General features: G+C 39.1%; 1 non-coding gene across 1 annotated transcript; it reads right to left on the reverse strand.

Annotated features, from left to right (window-relative positions):
- Positions 1–14,390: 14,390 nt before the first annotated feature.
- On the reverse strand, positions 14,391–14,497 carry LOC141669449 (small nucleolar RNA R71). The gene has a single exon (XR_012553734.1). It is a non-coding gene; the product is annotated as a small nucleolar RNA R71 (small nucleolar RNA).
- Between the last annotated feature and the right edge of the window lie 6,873 nt (positions 14,498–21,370).

Below are 21,370 nucleotides of genomic sequence, written 5' to 3' on the forward strand. Positions count from 1 at the left end.
AATATTATAATTAGGTTAGGAAGGAGTTCTCGAAAGAGTTTCGGGTTCCAAAAACGTAACAACGGTTGACGTCGGTTGGTTCCCGTTTTTATAAAATAGATTTTAATTACCGCGAAAAAGATTTTAGAAATTTCATATGATTCTTATAAATCCATAAACCAACATAAAAATAATTAGGAAGATATGACAATTATCTATATTTTATTTTGGACATATAAAAATTAAAATACTCAATTAATATTATTTTTGAATATTCAAGTACAGAGAACACTTAACAATTAACTCACAGAATAGATACTGAACACACATAATAATTATATAATAGCAAAAATAATTACATGATATATCCCGGATATTACATCCTTCCCCCTTTAAAGGATTCTGTCCTCAGAATCTCTAAGAAAATAAATGAGGGTACTTTTCTCTCATATCACTTTCTATCTCCCAGGTTGACTCTTCAACCTTTGGGTTTCTCCACAATACTCTTACTAACTTTACCACTTTATTTCTCAATACTTTCTCCCTTTCCTCTAGAATCTCTATCGGACTCTCTATATATGATAAATCTGCTTGAAGTTCTATTGGCTCATATTCTATTACATGCCTGGAGTCTGGATTATATTTCTTAAGCATTGATATGTGAAAAACATTGTGAATGTGCTCCATATGCGGAGGTAATGCCAATTCGTAAGCTACTTTGCCAATACGCTTTAGGATTTCAAAAGGTCCGACATATCTTGGGTTTAGCTTCCCTTTCTCCCCAAACCTCGTTAGTCCTTTCCACGGTGATACTTTTAATAATACGAAGCTTCCTTCTTCAAATTCCATGTCTTTTCTTGACTGGTCTGCATATTTCCTTTGACGATCTTGTGTGGCTATTAATCTTTTCTGGATAATTTCAACAACTTCCTTTGTCTGTTGCACCAATTCGGGTCCGAGTATTTTGCGTTCTCCTACTTCGTCCCAATATACTGGAGATCTACATTTGCGTCCATAAAGGGCTTCATAAGGTGGCATCCCAATGCTGGCGTGATAACTGTTATTATAGGCAAACTCTACCAGGGGTAAATACTCGTCCCAACTTCCTTTGAAATCAATAGCACAAACACGTAGCATGTCCTCGATTGTCTGGATCGTTCTTTCACTTTGGCCATCCGTTTGGGGGTGATAGGCCGTACTCATATTCAATCTTGTTCCCAAACATTCTTGAAAACTCTTCCGGAATCTTGAATTAAACCTTGGATCTCTATCAGATACGATAGACACTGGAACTCCATGATGAACTACGATCTCTTTCAAGTACATATGAACTAACTTATCGAGCGAAAATCTTTCATTTATAGGCAGAAAATGAGCTGACTTGGTAAGTCTATCTACTATAACCCAAATGGCATCATGATTAGCCCTTTTCCTTGGTAATCCAACTATGAAATCCATAGTAATATGTTCCCACTTCCACTCTGGAATCTCCAATGGCTGTAGCAATCCGTTTGGTCTCTGATGCTCTACTTTAACTCTCTGACAGGTATAGCATTTGCTAACCCATTCCGCAATTTCCCTCTTCATATCTGGCCACCAATAATTCTTCTTTAAATCTCTGTACATTTTGGTACTCCCTGGATGGATGGAATATCTTGAACTATGTGCCTCTTGTAAAATTTCATTTTTCAGCTCCGTTACGGGTGGAATCCAAATTCTTGAAGAAAACCTAAGAATACCTTGATCATCTTGTTGCGTGCATAATTCCTCACCTACCAAACTATTTATATCTTGATCCATTACCTCTTTCTGGCATTTCTTTATTTTCTCCAATAACTCCGGTTGGAAAATCATACTATACACTTTTGCTTCCTCAGGCTTGTAAATTCTAGTCTCCAATTCCAATTTTTGAAATTCTTTATATATCTCTTCAGGTACGAATAACATATTTAACCTTTCCTTCCGATTTAATGCATCTGCTACAACGTTCGCCTTACCGGGATGATAATTAATCGAGCAATCATAATCCTTAATCAATTCTAACCATCTCCTTTGTCTCATATTAAGTTCCTTCTGGGTAAATATATATTTCAAACTTTTGTGATCCGTGAAAATCTCACACTTTTCTCCATACAAATAATGTCTCCAAATCTTCAAAGCGAAAACTATAGCTACTAACTCCAAATCATGATTAGGGTACTTCTGTTCGTGTGGTTTCAATTGCCTTGACGCATACGCAATCACCTTGTCGTGCTGCATAAGAACACATCCTAATCCTTTATAAGAAGCATCGCTATAAATTATGAAATTCCCTTAATCGTCTGGAAGTGACAAAACAAGTGTTGTGATTAATCTCCGCTTCAATTCCTGAAAAATTTCTTCGCACTTGTCATTCCATATAAACTTTTCATTCTTTCACGTAAGCTTTGTCAATGGTGTTGCAATTCTTGAGAAATTCTGAACGAATCGTCGATAATATCCTGCCAATCCCAAGAAACTTCTTACCTCAGTGGGTGTTCTCGGTCTTTCCCAATTCGTAATTGCCTCGATCTTTGTCGGGTCCACTTTGATCCCTTCATTACTGACTATGTGTCCTAAGAACTGAACTTCCTGTAGCCAAAACTCACACTTCGACAATTTAGCATATAACTTCTTTTTCCTTAAAATCTCCAAAGTTGTCCTTAAATGTTTCGCATGATCCTCCTCCGTCTTTGAATAGATCAAAATATCGTCTATAAATACTATAACGAACTTGTCCAAATATTCCTTGAAAATTCTGTTCATCAGGTCCATAAACGCTGCTGGGGCGTTGGTCAATCCAAAAGACATCACTAAAAACTCGTAATGTCCATACCTTGTTCTGAAAGCTGTCTTTGGTATATCTTCTGGTTTGGTCTTCAGTTGATGATATCCCGATCTTAAATCGATCTTGGAGAAATACTTGGCTCCCTTCAATTGGTCAAACAAATCATCAATTCTGGGTAACGGATACTTATTCTTGATTGTCAACTTGTTGAGCTCCTTATAGTCGATGCACAGTCTCATGCTTCCATCTTTCTTCTTGACAAATAATACCGGTGCACCCCACGGGGATACGCTAGGTCTGATTACTCCTTTCTCTAACAGCTCTTGTAATTGCTATGCTAACTCTTTCATCTCAACGGGCGCCATTCTATACGGGGCCTTGGATACTGGTTCGGTTCCAGGTGCTAAGTCGATTACAAATTCAATTTCTCTATCTGGAGGAAGTCCTGGTAACTCGTCGGGAAACACGTCTGGAAATTCCTTCATAACTGGAATATCTTCAAGTTTTGCTGGCTCCTGACTTCTGTCGATCACATATGCTACGAAATGCTCACATCCTTGTCGTAGTAACTTCTTGGCTTGAATCATCATTAAGAACTTCTTTACCTGCTTCTATCCCTTGAACGTTACTATCCTTTCGTCTGGCGTTTTTACCATTACTTTCTTATTTCGACAATCTATCTGAGCATCATGCTTGGATAACCAATCCATTCCTAATATAACATCAAATTCTCCTAACTTAAACGGTATCAAATCTACACAAAACTTACTACCAGAAATCTCAATCTCACAATTCCCACAAACTTGGTTAACAGTTACACGTTCTTGATTTGCTAATTCCACAGTCATTATTTCATTTAAATATCCAACTGGACAATTTAACTTACTAACAAAATCTTGTGAAACAAACGATCGAGTTGCTCCCGAATCTATTAACACTTTGGCACATAAAGAATTCACATTAAGCGTACCTGCCACGACATCCGCATCCTGGATCACATCCTTCACCGACATGTCAAAAACTCTAGCCCTCGGAGTCTCATTCACTGTTGGGGTAGATCCCATAATCCTCAATGCATTACTGACTGGGGCTGGTGTCTTGCAATCCCTGGCCATATGTCCTGGCTTCCCACATTTAAAGCATGTAAATCCAATGACTGGAACCTTCACTGTTGGATTCCGGATAGGCTGATCCTTATTTGCTGGCTCTCTTGCTGGCTGATTTCGGCACTCCCTCGAGTAGTGCCCTTTCTGGTTGCATTTAAAACATACCACATTCAACTTGTTACAAACTCCTACATGCTTCTTTCCACATACTTGACAATCTGGAAAAGTTAATCTCAACTGATTCGGCTGATTCATATTAGCTGGACGATTGCCCTGGCCTCCGTCTCCTGCATTTTGTTTCCTGAAATTAAAATTTCTCCCTGGCTGAAACTTGCCCTTCTTAAAATTTGGAAACTTCCCTGTTTGTGACTGACCCTCACTTCCCTCAACTTTTGTTTTCTTGCTTTCCATTTCTTTCTGGAACATCTCACTCTCTGTCTCTGCGATCATAGCTTTCTGTACAACCCCGGCATAGGTATCCAATTCAAAAATAGCTACCTTCCCTCTGATCCATGGCTTCAAGCCTTGCTGGAATCTCTTAGCTTTCTTTTTATCAGTATCAACATACGACGGCACATACCTTGACAATTCCTCAAACTTCCTCTCATAATCTGTTACCGACATGTTCCCTTGCTTTAATTCTAAAAACTTCAGCTCCATTTGATCCTGAACAAACTGAGGAAAATACTTCTCTAAAAACAATTCCTTAAACCTTTCCCAAGTAATAACATCTGTGCTTTCCAATGTCTTCACCATCTCCCACCAATAGGTGGCCTCATTCTTCAGATAGTAACTTGCAAATTCAACCTTCTGCTCCTCTTTCACTTTTACCAAGGCAAATGCCTTCTCTATTTCCTTTAACCACACATTTGCTTCAATTGGCTCTAAGGAACCCTTGAATTCTGGTGGGTTTACTGCCTGAAAAGTTTTGAAAGTTACCTGGGGATTGGTCTGTCTCTGATGTTGTTGTGCCAGGTGAACTGTTTGTTGGGCCAAGATTTGAAGAATCTGGGCTATTGCTGGGTCCATGGGTCCTGGGTTCACATTCTGGTTTGTATCATCTTGGTTGTTATTGTTGTTGTTGTTGGTTTCTTCATTCCGGGTGTTGGTGCGGGTATTTCTTCTGGGAGGCATTTTCTGTAAAGAATCAATCAATTTATTTAGCTTTTGAATCAAATCTTTGTATAAAAGAAAGGTTTTGTAAAACAGGAATATCTCTTTTTGAAAACAGTTGTAACTAAGTAAATTGCATGCTTCTTTACAGAATATAAACAGTTATGGAAAACAGGGTACATGGTATCACAGGGTATACTGGTGCAATAAATAAGGTAAAGTAAAACAGGTGCGATAAAGTAAATGACAGTGTTGGAAAGGAAAAAGGTACTGATATATATAGATCAAAAGTTTTAGGTAGTACAAGCGTAAAGACGCTTCGAAAGTAAAAGCAAAAGGGTACAATAACCTACTCACTAGTTAACATCGCTAGTCTATAAATACAACTCAAAAGTCTACTGATACACACTACACACTACTGTACATACTACATAATCATAACAACACTGCTCAGCATCTCCATCTCAGAATCTCTGGCTCATGGCAAATATGGACCTCCTATCTCCTCAAGCTCCTCTAGAACCCACTTAGCCCACTCCACTAGGAAATCAGGGGTGATGTCCTCATGTATAGCCTCAGCAATCCTCACAGCAGCTGCTCTACGAAATGCCTGGAGCCTCTCCCTAAGTCGCCTATCACCACTCCCCATCTCTCTGGTACGCATGATATGCAATAACTCCTGGATCTGACCCTGTAGGAATCGCTGCTCCATAAGGCAAGCCTCAAACTGATGATATGGGATAGGATAGGAAGAGAACTGGAAAGGTACTCTTGTGACTGAATGACTAGTAAAGCCTGAATCAGCAGGTGGGGGTCCTCTGACAGGTGGCCTCATGCCTGGAGGTGGAATAGCCTGCAATGGTACGGGCTGCAATACCGGTGGAGGTAGAATAGCCAATGCTGGTGGAATAACAGGTCGTGGATCCGATGCTGGTGCTCCAATTGAAGGCTCTGAGTGATCAGCTGATACGGGAATAAAAGAGTCGGCCATCTCTGCTATCTGAAATCATATCGTAATATAAGAATCTCGTACCACGACGCAAACTATACTAATACCGGTTATACCATAACACTCAACCTCTCGATGTTCTATCATCCTATACCTTACTTCTAATCCTATCCCTCTACCCATTCCCGTCAACCTAGGCTTGTGTCAATGACTTATAACCTGTAGCTCTGATACCAAACTTGTGGCACCCTCCAAACCCAGGTCAGAAGTTTGGGGTCCACACACACACCTTATTTATAACCTGCTTATAATAATAATAAAGATAATAATAATATATGCTGTGACCCTACTTACCAACCACCACGGACCACAACAGGTTAAAGTATGCACACAAGCCACACACACTAATATATTACAAACCGTTCAAATCCCAACTATTTCAAACTCAAACTGAGTATTAAACATTATTACAAACTTTTACAAACTTAAATTATCCCAAAAGAAGCCTACTAGCTCAGCTTTCTCAACCTGAACCCCTAGCTCTCACGCTGGACTGGGGATCCTCGCTACCAACTGGTTCCTTTTTAACTGGAAAGAATATAAACAACATCGCACAAATGAGCTAACTAGCTCAGCAAGTCACAATGACAAAACTGAGAATAATGATCATCAGGTGAATATGATTATGATATCAAGTGAACATTGGATTATGATTTAGAATTGGATATTATACTTTTAATTTAAAAACCAAGGTTAGGCTGCTGATCAGTCACGCACTAACCCCGAGCAAGGCACACAGCATTGCTCTAACTACTGGATCCAAGGCACACAATGGCCTAACTTGACCATTATATGATCTGACTACGAATCTGGTCCACAATTTTATAAAAACAATCCAATTCTAACATAATAACAGAATATGCAATAATAAACAATAATCAGAATCATTAACAACAATGAGTGTTTAACATTGAAAGGGTTTCAATCCTTGTAAGGATCAATAAGGTAATTTAAAAGCTTGGGTGCTGGGTAATGAAAGAATTGGATAACAAAGAAATCAACATTTCAGGGTTTCAAAGATTTGGGCTTTCAATGCATAGGATACAATGATTGAATGTACAAGTAATTTAGTTCAGTGTTTGGGATTTTATTTGCATGTATTTGTGGAGTAGTATCGTATACTTGAGGTTCGTGTTTGGGTATACAACAATCAGTGGTCTAGAAAGAATAAGGTTCATGGCTCAAGAACAATAACTGGAATCAGGGTTTATGTAATATCCCATATTTTCAAATATTATTATTATAATTATTTGGAATTATTTATGTGAATTTTATGTGAATTTTGGTGAATTATCTGATAAGTGGAATTGATGTTTGGGTGTTTAGATGTGATATTATTTGAGTATTTTAATTTTTATATGTCCAGAATAAAATATAGATAATTGTGATATTTTTCTGGTAATTTTTGGACTGTTAGATGATTTTATATTAATTTATGAATTATTAATTATTTTCTGAATAATTACCAAAATTATTTTATAAAGGCGGGAATCGTCCGACTTCAACCGTTTTTGCGTTTTTACAACCCGAAACTCTTCCGAAAACTCCTTGCTAACCTAATCTGGTAATTCCAGACATTTTCCGTGCTTTGACTTTTTCAATCCGGATTACGGTTTGACCCGTGCGCGGCCCGGCGCAAGATTTTCGATACAATAGTTATTTCGGTAATCAACAAAATCCGTATTCTCGAGAGACGGGATATTTTTACGTTATTTTCGTATATAGTGTTTTATAAAAAGCTCAGTTTTGATAATTATCCAATTCTGGTATTTAATTTTATCGTTTTTATAGTTACTTAGCGGCTAAGTAATCTATTTTTGGATCATTTTGTAGTTACTTAGTGGCTAAGCAACTAATTTAACGATCCAAAATGATCCAGAACGATCCAATATTCCATAAATATAAATAGTCTAATTCTTATTTCGTTTATTCCGTTTATTCATTTGCAACCAATTAAAATACCGTAAATTCAGAGAAAACCCGAGAAAACCGATACGTTCCCGAGAATCAAACACACGAACGAAGGCGTTATCGAACTCCGATTCGGGCGTGCAGCATATCAAAACGAAGCTCTCGAAATCTTCTTTCTGAATCAATCATCAGTTTCTGCCCAGAAATCATGGTAATTTTCTTATTTATTTATTTATATTCGAATTATTTGATAATTAAATTATGAAAATTTGTTCTTGATGTTGTTGATGTGATTTGATGCTTCCATGTTATGGAGCATATTTTTCTGGTCGATTTGGTATATTATGCTTCAAAAATAGAGTTCAATATCATATAGAAATTAAGGTTTGATTTTCTGAAAATTTCTTGATTATGTGTTCTTGGTGTTCTTGAAGAGTTCTGAAAATCAAAGTCAATTTTAAAGGTGTTATTGAACACCAAATCACAAGTATGAATAACCAAAATGAATCACAGACCATTATCTATCATTTTATATCATCAAATCGTTCCAACAGTTGTTAAATTTTAAAATCGATTTTTAGGGTAATATTCGAATTTTTGGGGATTTATGATTTAGTGGGTTTTGATTGTGTGTGATGACCTGAGTAGATTGTAACCGTTCTTGGCGTTATTTTGGCACTGGAATCATCGTATTTGGGTAAGGATTAAGTGAATTCGAGTTTTTGATCGGAAAACTCAAGGTCCCGCCGGTTTCCATGGTGAAATCGTCGGAGTCGACGATTCAATCGTCTTCAGTGGTAATAGTTTATTTATCTGAGATGCTGGGCTCGTTTTGAGTGGATTCGAATTAAAAGCGCAGTAAACGAGTGTTTAAAGGGGGGGTTGTGGTTGTCGCCGGAGATAGAGTCCGGTGGCCGGATTCTGGGAAGTTCCGGCCGACCCGGCTGTGTTCTTCCCCGACCCGTTCCTGACCCGTTTTCCAGAATTCCCAACCCGGTTTTGATTCAAAATGCCCTTCTCTGTTTTCCCAAATCTGTTTGTGCATTTTCTGATTTATTAATAATTCAAAAATCTTATTTTAATTTCTAAAAATTCATTTTGTTTTGAAAATTCATGATTTTAATTCTGAAAATTTATTTTTAATTCAAAATAAATCCAAATTATTTAGTTAATTAATTTTAGTTGATAATTAATTATTTAATTAGTCAATTAATTTAAATATTAATTGATTAATTAATTTAATTAGTTATTAATTAATTTTAATTGATTATTTAATTAGATTTAATTATTTATAATTGATTTAAAAATTCCAAAAAATAGTTTCGAGCTTTAAAATATTATTTTAAATTATTTTCCAGGCTCGATAATTCTTATAAAATTATTTTCGGGTGTTCGAGCCCTATTATTTAGTTATAAAATGATTCGGAGACCCGTTTTAATTCCTAAAAATGTTCAAAAAAAATTCATAATAAATAAACCGTTCGTCCGTTTAATACGAAACGAACGCGTAAAGACTCAGAAAAATATTCCGCTTTCAATAAAAATACTTTCGAGACCCAAATCCTTTTGTTTCGAAAGGTCGCTTGTTTTACAAGTCATTCTAAGTCGATTATTGATCGATAAATCGTATTTTGACCCAATTTCAGTTTTAAACGTACCGAGTCCTGTGTTATATGAATTATGTGATATGAATTATGTGATATATGAGTTATGTGCTTATGTGCTATGTGAATTATGTGTGTATGTGGATCAAGGGTCCTGTGTTTATTTGTTATATTTATGTGTGGGCTATCGTATGGGTAGTCGATAGGCTTTTGACGCGCAGTTCGTCGAGTGATTATCGTTTAGACGATTAAAGTTCTATATTTTAATTATTGATGCGGATCTCTCAAGTCGATCAAGACCAGATGGAATGGGTAAAGAGTATAGTTGAATAGTATGGAATCTTGGGTTGCAACACTGCATGAGCAGCAGACCAAATGATTTGTTGAATAAAGACGGTGATGTTTTGAGGCAGAATGTCAGAATAGATGCGTCTTTGCGAGTGTGACTAACTGCTAAAACCCAAAGGCAAGTATTTCTATCATCACTTATTTTTCAAGTGATATTTATTTTGAATCGTATCATGCAAGTATTGCTTTTCCTATTCTCAGTTTAGAATCGATAAATGTTTTACATATCGCTGAATTAAATAATTCTGTTTATGCAAGTATTCATCCGCTATTCTATGTTCAGAGTAGCTAAGTGATTTTACTTATCCAATTATCGGATTTATAAATGTTGTGGATTTTGAGAAAAATGACGTTGTTTTGGTTTTCTGCCCAAGTGAATGGGCGAATAAAATTTATAAGGGTGTCGAGTATTATGACCCCTTTCAATAAAAATGTTTTAAGATTGGATGGGTGCGTAAGAGGCCGTGGCGGCGGTCCAGTGTGAGCTATGTGTTATACAGGATATAACACCTTGCTAGGCCGATATGTGCCTTGGGTACCCCTTTGTTTAGTTGGATATGCTTCGGCATACCGGTGTTGCTCCGCGGCTGATCACCGGCGGCAATACACCGTCGTTCGAGGATTCCAATCTAAATTATTATATTGCTTTTGACATATTACAAGGAATGATTTATTAAGTATTTTGTTTTCGGATAAAAGATGAAATGTGGTTTTGATTCAGTTTCTGATTTTGAGAATACTTAGTTTGTTGTTAAATATCAAAGGTGGTATTAGTACAGATGATTGGTGTTGACTTCAGTATGGGATGTTGTGAGCATCAAAGTTCGTAGTGATATCTAATTTGATATGATAACAAAATAAGTATTAATTTCAAGAGTTCGGTTTTGAGTAAAGTTTACGATTCAATCCAGAATCAATGTTTCATGTTAGAATTGTTTACGATATTTCCGTAAACACTGTTTTACGAGTTTTATTCTCATCAAGATTCAAAGTATTGCTGAAGCATTTTGCTCAAAAATATCAAAATAGTTTTGAATATAATTAAGGAATTAAATATGGGATTCCTCAACTAAAATTTTATGGTTCAGCAACTATGATTTTAAAAATGTTCTGCTCTAATGCAGATGTCAATTTTATATCAAAATGACCATATATATGCTATAATGAACTTGCTGAGCATTTCTTCCGCTCATACTTGCCTGTTTTTAAATTTAACCTCCAGTGAGGATTAGCTTGCGCTAGTTAGCTGCGTAATTCGAGGAAGCAAAGAAGAAGCTTTTGGAAGGTGGTTGGTCCAGGGTTGCGGACTAGTGTAAGTTTTATTGTGTAAAGTTGTTTATATTATATTATATTATAATTGTGTATTGTATTTGGGCCTAGTATACTTCTTTTCGAAGTTATACTAGCGGGTTAAGTTTTAAGGTTGAGAATTATTGAAAAGAGTTTTAAAAGAAAGTGAAAAAAATATTTGTGGAATTTGGATACCTTGTTTCTAGAACTGTAACCTTAAAAGATCTTGGAGTAGTTAGGGGTCATTTATGATAATTATCTTCCGCTGGCATTTATTTATCGATTAAACATGTTGTTTTGGATTGAGGTTTCTTCGTGACGACCAAATCCTCTGACCCCGGATTTGGGGGCGTTACAGGTTGGTATCAGAGCTGAGGTTATAGTAAACTAGAAACGAGAGTGTGTAGGAGTGTGTATAGCTATGTGAGGACGTTTGAGCTCATATCGAGTTCCTATTGGACTATTGGATATAGTACCAACGAATAAGTTAAGATAGGCGCATTTGTTTGAGATGGTTGTGCTGAGCTGGATGGAACTCCGGGAAGCTGCAAACTTCTATTGTGGAATCTTTCGAGACTACGATTCGACGACGATAGAGATTATCGATATCCTTGGAACGTGAAGAAGTGTCTAGAAGTGGGTGATGATTCAACTGGAGATTTCAAATTGAAGATAAATATTAAGACTTTGGCAATACCTTCTCTTTCTATAATTCCTTTTGACATCTCTCAAAAGAAGTAATTGTTAGAGGATATATTCCCTAACACTTATTTTCAATCATATATGTGTTTTAAATGTGCCAGAGACTGTCATGAAGCCTATTTTTCAGGTTTTGATAGCTCTGTCAAGTTATGATAATTAATTCCACTTTTCTTATTTGGTGGATAGTTTCTTGGTAATGTGACACCACATGCTCATTTGGTGTCAGAATTTTTGTTCTCTAGATTTCATTTCCTCTAGAAATATCAGGTTTGAAATCTTTTCAGTTTTATTCATTTGATTTTGAATTCCTTTGACATTCTTTAATTCTGACTGAGATGAACAACCCTAACTATAGGGGACACAAGGTATACTTGTGACAAGTGGCATTTTATACCACTTAGAACGTCTTAAAATGGCTTAAATTGGTGTCTTGAAATCAAGTATTTTGTGTATTTGATGCGTTTTTCTAGTGTTTATGCATTTCAGGGTATTAGTTGCATTTCGGGGGAGAAATCATCAACAATAAGCCTTGGCATGTGTTCACCATTGCGAGAGGAAAGGAATGGGCAGATTACGGCGAAGAAACGGAGCAAACCTGGATTTTTTCCAGTAGAGGCCTACACGCCCGCGCAGCAATGCTGAGCGGCCGCGCAGCAACCTGCGCGCCCGCGCAGCTATGCTGAGCGGCCGCGCAGGGTCGGGGAAAAAGATAAATTATTTTAGACTTCTACTTCTGTTTGACTTCCAACTTCTATGTAATCTGAGTTTTATGGGACTATTATATAGGTAGATTTGAGACGTTTTCACAGGGATTATTAGAGATTATTAGAGAGTATTAAGGGGATTATGTTTTAGATTGTGTTTTACGCAAGAAAAGAAGGAGATAAGGAAGAAGACCGATTTAGCACACCGCAACGAAGAGGAAGCATATTTTCTTGTGATTCTTGTTTCGTTGTAACGTTGGATGCTAGTTTTCTTGCTTTGACTTATTTACTCTTGTGACGTACTCTGTTTTAATATAATTAGTTTAGTTATTATTTTCTTGTGTTTGTTTATCATGATTTCATATGAACCCATGATGGCGATAAGTTCTATTATGGGTTAATCGTGATCATGGGGTTGCAACGGATTTATTATGGAATTCTTTAGTTAATTGTTTAATACTTTAGTGTGTGATGATTGCATGATATCTAGTATTGGTTGTGCGTATTCGTCTTATGTGCGTCGCGAACATATAAGATAGGGTGTTAATCTCTTGTGAAGCGACGGTGGATCTTGAGATTTAGAACTTGCCATGCTAGCATAGGTTCATGTACGTGTGCATGATTAGTGGGTAACTCTAACAGTTTTATTTGCCCTATGTAATCAAAAGGAATAACTTGTGCTTAAATCGTTGTGTTGTCAATTTCTGTAGACATATAGGAACTCAACATAATTGATGATTATTCAACTTCTATCTTAATTGTGGATGCTTGGTAGAATGGTATTAGTACAATGAAAGTTGGCTTTTATCAGTTTCGTGTGATTCGATTAATATCATCACTGTCACATGCTAAAGGTAATAACAATGGCTATAGAAGGAAGTAATAATGAAGTTGGGATCTCATGAGTGTTTTATTATTGATAAATTGAAGTGTTAGTTAAGTGGTTAATTAAGTAGTTAATTATAGTTAATATTTAGTCAATAATTTTAAGTGTTATTATCTTAACATTGAGAAGTAATCATACATTGGTGAGTGAGTTTAATTAGACAATAATTTAGTCTGAGTCTCTGAGGAAACGAACTAGAAAGTATTCTATATTACTTGCGAACGCGTATACTTGCGTGAATATTAGCGCGTGATTTCGCCCTAACAAGTTTTTGGCGCCGCTGCCGGGGACTCGGCGTATTTGTTTAGTTTATGTACTTACCATCATTGGTCATTAGGACTCAGTGATTAGGACGTAGTAGTTACTTACTCTTTTCGGTTGTGTTTCAGGTACTTTAGCAAGCGTTTATGCAAACTCGTTCTCGTGCTCGCAAGAGGACTTTAGATACAGCTGAGGAGACAGACGAAGTTCTTGATATTCCGGAGAAGTTAGATTTTGAGGATTCGGATTCAGGAACTGAGCAGAAAGAACCAGTAAACATGAGAGATCATATTGTTCAAGCTGATCCAACTCTTATGGATTTTTCTCGGCCTAAAATCGATGACATTCAGTCAAGCATCCTTCATCCGGCTATTCAAGCTAACACCTTTGAAATCAAGCCGGGCACTATTCAGATGGTGCAGAATTCTGTTTCTTTTGGAGGAGCGGCAACTGAAGACCCCAACATGCACATAAGGAATTTTGTCGAGATCTGCAGCACTTTTAAGTATAATGGCGTGACTGATGAGGCTATCAAGTTGAGGCTTTTCCCATTCTCACTGAGGGATAAGGCTAAAGACTGGTTACATTCTGAACCAGCTGGGTCCATCACTACGTGGCAAGATCTTGCGCAAAAGTTTCTGGTGAAGTTTTATCCAATGGCAAAGACTGCTGCTATGAGGAGTGCTCTTACTCAGTTTGCGCAGCAACCTACAGAATCTATGTGCGAGGCTTGGGAACGCTACAAGGAAATGTTGAGAAAATGTCCACATCATGGAATGCCGGATTGGATGGTGATCACTGGTTTTTATAATGGTTTGGGGGCCCAATCTCGGCCCATGCTCGATGCAGCAGCTGGAGGCGCCTTATGGGCTAAAAGCTATACTGAGGCGTATAATCTTATAGAGACGATGGCTGCAAATGAGCATCAAAACCCAACTCAGAAGATGACGTCAGGCAAGGTAGCAGGTATTCTGGAAGTTGATGCAGCCACCGCTATTGCAGCCCAGCTCCAAGCGCTATCAATGAAGGTTGATTCTTTGGCTACGTATGGAGTTAATCAAATAGCTATGGTTTGTGAGCTTTGTGCAGGTTCTCATGCTACGGATCAGTGTTCTCTTGTCAACGAATCTGTTCAGTATATGAATAATTATCAGCGACAACAGCAGCCTGTGCCAGCGACCTATCATCCTAATAACAGAAATCATCCAAATTTCAGCTGGGGGAATAATCAGAATGCTATTCAGCCACCATATCAGCAAGGAGTGAGTAAACAGTTTAACCCACCTGGATTCCAGCAACCACAGCAGTATGCTACAAGGCAATCATATCCTCAACAGAGAAGTGCAGCTGCACCTACTAGTGCTGATTTTGAGGAACTTAAGCTGTTGTGCAAGAGTCAGGCGGTTTCTATCAAGACCTTGGAAAGTCAAATCGGTCAATTAGCCAATGCAGTGCTCAATCGTCAACTTGGCACTCTTCCCAGTGACACGGAAGTACCAGGCAGGAAGGAAGCTAAAGAGCAAGTCAAGGCTATTACCTTAAGGTCTGGAAAAGTAGCTGATGCTGAAAAGGCAAATAAAGTCGAAGCTGAAGTTAGAGATGAAGAATCTAAGCAAAAGGAGAAAGCAGCGGAACCGAGGAAGACTACTGTTGAACACACTCTGCCTGAGGCTAATACAGGGGAGAAACAGCTCTATCCTCCACCACCTTTTCCTAAGAGATTGCAACAACAAAAGCTGGATAGACAGTTCGGGAAGTTTCTGGAGGTGTTCAAGAAACTTCACATCAATATACCTTTCGCTGAGGCTCTGGAACAAATGCCTAGTTATGCGAAGTTTATGAAGACTATTCTTTCAAGGAAGGTGAAACTGGATGACCTTAAAACCGTTGCTCTCACGGAAGAATGCAGCGCTGTTCTGCAGCAAAAGTTACCACCAAAACTGAAAGATCCAGGAAGCTTCACCATTCCTTGCACCATTGGCAATCTAACTTTTGACAAGTGCCTTTGTGATTTGGGAGCAAGCATTAATCTGATGCCGTTGTCGATCTTTAAAAAGCTGGATCTGCCTGATCCAAAACCCACATACATGTCGCTACAATTGGCTGACCGTTCCATTACTTACCTAAGGGGCATAGTTGAGGATGTGCTCGTCAAGGTGGATAAGCTCTTCTTTCCTGCAGATTTTGTTATTCTGGATTTTGAGGAAGATAAGAAGATTCCCATAATCTTGGGAAGGCCTTTCTTGGCTACTGGCCGTACCTTGATAGATGTGCAAAAAGGTGAACTTACTATGCGGGTCCAAGATCAGGATGTGACCTTCAACGTATTCAAGGCAATGAAATTCCCTACAGAAGATGAGGAGTGCTTAAAAGTGGATGTGATTGATTCTGCGGTTACTTCGGAACTCGATCACATGCTAATGACTGATGCATTGGATAAGGCCTTAGTGGGGGATTTTGACAGCGATGATGAAGATAGCAACGAGCAATTACAATATCTGAACGCTTCTCCATGGAAGCGAAAGCTGGACATACCATTTGAATCTCTTGGTACTTCTGACCTTAAGAATGCTGAAGGGAAGCTCAAACCATCAATAGAGGAAGCACCTACCTTGGAGCTCAAACCATTACCTGAACACTTGAGGTATGCTTTTTTAGGTGATTCATCTACGTTACCTGTGATTATTTCATCTGACCTTTCAGGTAGTGAGGAAGACAAGCTCTTAAGGATTTTGAGAGAATTCAAATCGGCTATAGGATGGACCATAGCAGACATCAAGGGGATAAGTCCTTCATATTGTATGCATAAAATTCTGCTAGAGGAAGGTAGTAAGCCAACTGTGGAACATCAGCGAAGACTGAATCCCATCATGAAGGAGGTGGTGAAGAAAGAAATTCTGAAATGGCTAGATGCAGGCATCATTTATCCTATTTCTAACAGCTCGTGGGTGAGCCCCGTACAATGTGTACCTAAGAAGGGAGGTATCACTGTGGTCGCAAATGAAAAGAATGAGCTCATCCCTACTCGAACAGTTACAGGATGGAGAATATGCATGGATTATAGAAAATTGAACAAAGCCACAAGGAAGGATCACTTCCCTCTTCCATTTATTGATCAGATGCTTGACAGATTGGTGGGTCATGAGTATTTTTGTCTTCTGGATGGTTATTCCGGGTATAATCAGATTTGTATTGCACCAGAGGATCAGGAAAAGACTACCTTCACTTGTCCATTGGGCACATTTGCTTTTCATAGAGTTTCGTTTGGGTTATGTGGCGCCCCGGCCACTTTTCAGAGATGTATGATGGCTATATTCTCTGACATGATTGGAAATAACGTCGAAGTGTTCATGGATGACTTCTCCGTCTTTGGACACTCATATGATGAATGTTTGAATAATCTGTGCGCCGTACTCAAAAGATGCGTGGAAACTAATTTGGTGCTTAATTGGGAGAAATGTCATTTTATGGTGCGTGAAGGCATTATCCTTGGGCATAAGGTCTCTAGCAAGGGTCTGGAGGTGGACAAGGCCAAGGTGGGAGTCATTGAAAATCTTCCCCCACCTAATTCTGTGAAAGGAATCCGTAGTTTTCTTGGTCATGCGGGTTTTTATCGGCGATTCATCAAGGACTTTTTAAAGATATCTAAGCCGTTGTGCAATTTGCTTGAGAAAGATGTGCCTTTCAAATTTGATGATGAATGTTTGGCAGCATTCGAGACTCTCAAGGAGAGTTTGATCACGACACTAGTCATTACAACACCAGATTGGACGGAACCGTTTGAGATGATGTGTGATGCGAGTGATTATGCGGTAGGTGCAGTTCTGGGACAGCGCAAGAAAAATCTCTTCCATGTGGTCTACTATGCGAGTAAGACTTTAAATGGTGCCCAATTGAACTACACCACTACTGAGAAGGAGCTTTTGGCTATAGTCTTTGGCTTTGAGAAATTTCGATCTTATCTGCTTGGTACGAAAGTAACAGTATTCACTGATCATGCAGCTATTCGCTATTTGGTTTCTAAGAAGGATTCGAAGCCGAGACTCATTCATTGGGTGCTTTTACTTCAGGAATTTGAGTTAGAGATCAAAGATAGAAAAGGTACTGAGAATCAAGTAGCTGACCATCTCTCTAGGTTGGAGAATCCCGATTCTACTTCACAAGATAGGACGTTAATCAATGAATCTTTTCCGGATGAGCAGTTGTTTGCAATTCAGGAGGAAGAACCATGGTTTGCAGATATTGTAAACTATCTCGTCAGCAATATAATGCCTCTTAATTTGACATCCGCTCAAAAGAAGAAGTTTCTGCATGAGGTGAAGTGGTATATATGGGATGAACCATATTTGTTTAGACAGGGAGCTGACCAGATCATCAGGAGATGTATCCCGTTCTGTGAGACGGAGGGGATATTACGAGACTGCCATTCCACGGTTTATGGTGGACACTATGGAGGTGAGAAGACGGCAGCTCGTATTCTGCAAGCAGGTTTTTTCTGGCCTACTTTGTTCAAGGATGCTCATCAGTTTGTTTTAAGGTGTGATCGTTGCCAAAGAGTGAGAAATTTGTCAAGGAAGGATGAAATGCCATTAAATGTGATGCTTGAAGTCGAGGTCTTTGATGTATGGGGAATCGATTTCATGGGGCCTTTTATCTCGTCTTACAATAATCAGTACATCTTGCTGGCAGTCGATTATGTCTCAAAATGGGTCGAAGTTAAAGCTTTACCGACAAATGATGCAAAGGCAGTACTAAATTTTCTTCATAAGCAAATTTTCACAAGGTTTGGAACACCTCGGGTAATCATAAGTGATGAAGGATCGCATTTTTGCAACCGTAAGTTCACTTCTATGATGCAGCGTTATAATGTGAATCATCGAGTAGCTACTGCCTATCATCCGCAAACAAATGGTCAAGCGAAAGTGTCTAACAGAGAGATAAAGCGCATTCTAGAGAAGGTTGTTTGTCCGTCAAGGAATGATTGGTCTTTAAAGCTCGATGAAGCTGTTTGGGCTTACAAAACAGCATACAAAACTCCACTTGGGATGTCACCATTTCAGTTGGTGTATGGTAAGGGATGTCATCTACCGGCGGAGCTTGAGCATAAGGCCTACTGGGCATTGAAGAAATTGAACCTGGATTTAGATGCAGTTGGTAAGAAAAGAATGCTTCAGCTTAATGAACTTGATGAATTTCGACTTCAAGCGTACGAGAATAACAAAATGTATAAGGAAAAGGTGAAGAGGTGGCACGATAGGAAGCTACATCCTAAGTTATTTGTGCCAGGGCAACAAGTTCTTTTATTCAACTCTCGGCTCCGACTTTTTCCTGGGAAGTTGAAATCAAGGTGGTCTGGACCTTTTATTGTCAAAACTGTGTTCCCACATGGAGCGGTGGAAATTTTTGAGAATGATTCGGACCAAGCATTCAAGGTTAACGGTCAGCGGTTGAAGCACTACTATGGGGACATGGAAAATCGAGAGGTGGTTAGTGCCATTTTGTTGACTACTTGAGAAAGGTACGGAACGTCAAGCTAATGACGAAAAAGAAGCGCTGCGTGGGAGGCAACCCATGAATTGTTGTTACAGGAACCCTTAGAAGTTAATAACATATCCAAAAACACAAAAAAAATCAGAAAACAGGGGCTGAAAATTTTTTTTTCCAGAGACCCTCTGCGCGCCCGCGCAGCTATGCTGAGCGGCCGCGCAGGGGTCAAGTTACAGAAAATTTTTTACAATTCAGAAAAAAAAAAAAACAAAAACACAAAAACAGTTTTAGCCCATAAACCCACGAATTGTTCCCACTACCCCATCATTTTATCCCTTAATTCCCAAACCCTAATCTAATATATATACATACACCTATCCTACATATCTCCCACAAAACTTCCTACACTTAAACCCTCTCACAAACATCAAAAATCAGTTCTTACACACTTTTATTCACGAATCAATGGCACCCAAGAGAGCACGCACTATTGACAGCAGCAGCACAGTTCCTACTGCTGATTCATCGAGGGGTACTGCTACAAGGCCTCGGTTAACTGACAGAGCTGCGGAGGAGGAGTACACTAGGCTGTTAGGGAAGCCGATTCTGAAGGAGAGGGGGTTTTTACCATCAGGGAGGGATGGTGAGTTGTTGCCCATGATTGCAGAGAAAGGGTGTATAGCTTTTTGTGAGTCACCCGAAGCAGTACCGATGAGCGTTGTTCGCGAGTTCTACGCGAACGCAAAGGCTGAAAAGAATGGGTTTTCTGTAGTCCGTGGGCTGACGGTTGATTATCATCCTGCGGCGATTCGCCGTGTGATTGGACAGCGAGAGAGGAAGCCCGAGGAGGAGAACTTGAATGAAAAGACTGCTGAGGATTTTGACTTGGATTTGATTTGTGCGACTCTCTGTTGACCGGGCACAGTTTGGAACCGCAGTCCAGCCAATAATGAGTATCGTCACTTTCCGGCGATCGCCATGAACAGGTATGCCCGTGCATGGAATACATTTATATGTGCTAATATTTTGCCTTCTTCATATGCACACGAGGTCACAGTTGAGAGAGCACAGTTATTGTGGGGAATTCTGAATGAGGAGTACTATGTGGACCTTGGTGAGTTTATCTACCAAGGAATTCTGAAGTTTTTGAGGGGAGCAAAGCATATGAACATCCCTTATGCATCCACGGTTACGAAGCTATGCCGAGCAGTGGGAGTGAACTGGCCGGCTCATGAGCAGTTGCAGTTGCCAGCAGCTCTGATAGATTCTGGCACTCTGAATGGGATGCAGGAGTGGACCGATGGTGAGCCTGAGGAGCATGGGCTGGGTTATCGTCTTCCAGGAGGGCGTCCAGCACGAGGTGCTACTATGGCTAGGCCAGGGCGTGGTGAGGCTGGTTCTTCGAGAACTCAGGAGGGTGCTGGGATGGGTGATGCCCAGTATAGGAGGCTTTCACGGTGGATGGATGCCATGTATGAGACGCAGAGCAGGTTTGCTCAGGAGCTCACCCTTGCGTTAGGGACTGCTTTTCGAGGCCTTGGAGCTGATATCCAGTGGCCAGTTTTTGGTGAGGACTCTGCATACCCACTGTCACACCCCCAACTTAAATAGCAAAATAATTATAGCTATTACATCATTTTAAAGAGTATTACACAACCAAAATCCAAGATCTTTACAGTTTAGGGTTTGGAACAGCCCAACACTACCAACTATTACATCTGATTACAAATACCGAGTCCTCACACAACTATTATTACTTATTCTACCTGGGCTCGAACATAAGCATCCGCATCACAGGTCTTACGGGCAGTCTGCTTGAATCTAACCATGGCTGCTAGCTGTAATATCAGGGTTAAAGCAAGAAGTGAGCCAAAAGCTCAACAAGTGCTAACAATACAACGCAAAGCATAAATCGAGATATACCTTTAGGAATGACAATGGAATGACATAATCAATGATAATCGAGAGATAAAACTTATGTGAGTTGGCATCATTTTGCTTGCATCAAAACAAATTTTAAAACCATTCTTAATCAAAATCATTTTATGACGCTACGGATTACAGCCGGTGATCAGCCGCGAAGTAATCCCGAACCTCGCTGGGCTCTAAAACATTATTGGGAATCCCTAGGCAACTTTTAAGCCTAATATAAGTGTGGAAAGGA

Source organism: Apium graveolens, chromosome 6 (genome assembly GCF_009905375.1).
Source record: "Apium graveolens cultivar Ventura chromosome 6, ASM990537v1, whole genome shotgun sequence".
NCBI classification, from domain to species: Eukaryota; Viridiplantae; Streptophyta; class Magnoliopsida; order Apiales; family Apiaceae; genus Apium; species Apium graveolens.